The 343-nt window shown below is 34.4% G+C and overlaps 1 protein-coding gene across 1 annotated transcript in view; it reads left to right on the top strand.

Moving 5' to 3' along the window:
* LOC107675251 (decaprenyl-diphosphate synthase subunit 1-like) overlaps positions 1-343 on the top strand; it is a 17911-nt gene that overhangs the window by 6038 nt on the left and 11530 nt on the right. The gene's annotated exons all lie outside the window — the stretch shown is intronic.

Raw genomic sequence — 343 nt, 5'->3', positions numbered from 1 at the left:
ATAATTATTAAACAAAGTAACAAAGTAAGAAACAAGTAAGGGGGGGAGAGAGAGTGTGTGGTTTGAATATGAGCAGGGTAATTCTGACCATTCATTCAGGGCTGTTCTGGGTTTTAACTAGTACTAATACAACATTAGGCTGTGGAAGTATAGCCTAACTGTTACTCTCTTGGAAATGCAGAGAACAGGCTTTCTTCAGCTTTCCTTAAGGCTTGCATTGTTCTGTTTGCAATTGGCTAAAAAGGAAAAATATATCTATATATAATACGTCCACAGATTTATGATAAGCTATGAAATCCTTATAATCAAGTGATGATAAACTTACTCTTTGTAAATAAGTAAC

The sequence above is a fragment of the Sinocyclocheilus anshuiensis genome, unplaced genomic scaffold (genome assembly GCF_001515605.1).
Source record: "Sinocyclocheilus anshuiensis isolate Anshui unplaced genomic scaffold, SAMN03320099.WGS_v1.1 scaffold1090, whole genome shotgun sequence".
In the NCBI taxonomy this organism is placed as follows: Eukaryota; Metazoa; Chordata; class Actinopteri; order Cypriniformes; family Cyprinidae; genus Sinocyclocheilus; species Sinocyclocheilus anshuiensis.
Note: the sequence above shows the minus strand (reverse complement) of the source record. Positions and strands in the feature narration are given on the sequence as shown.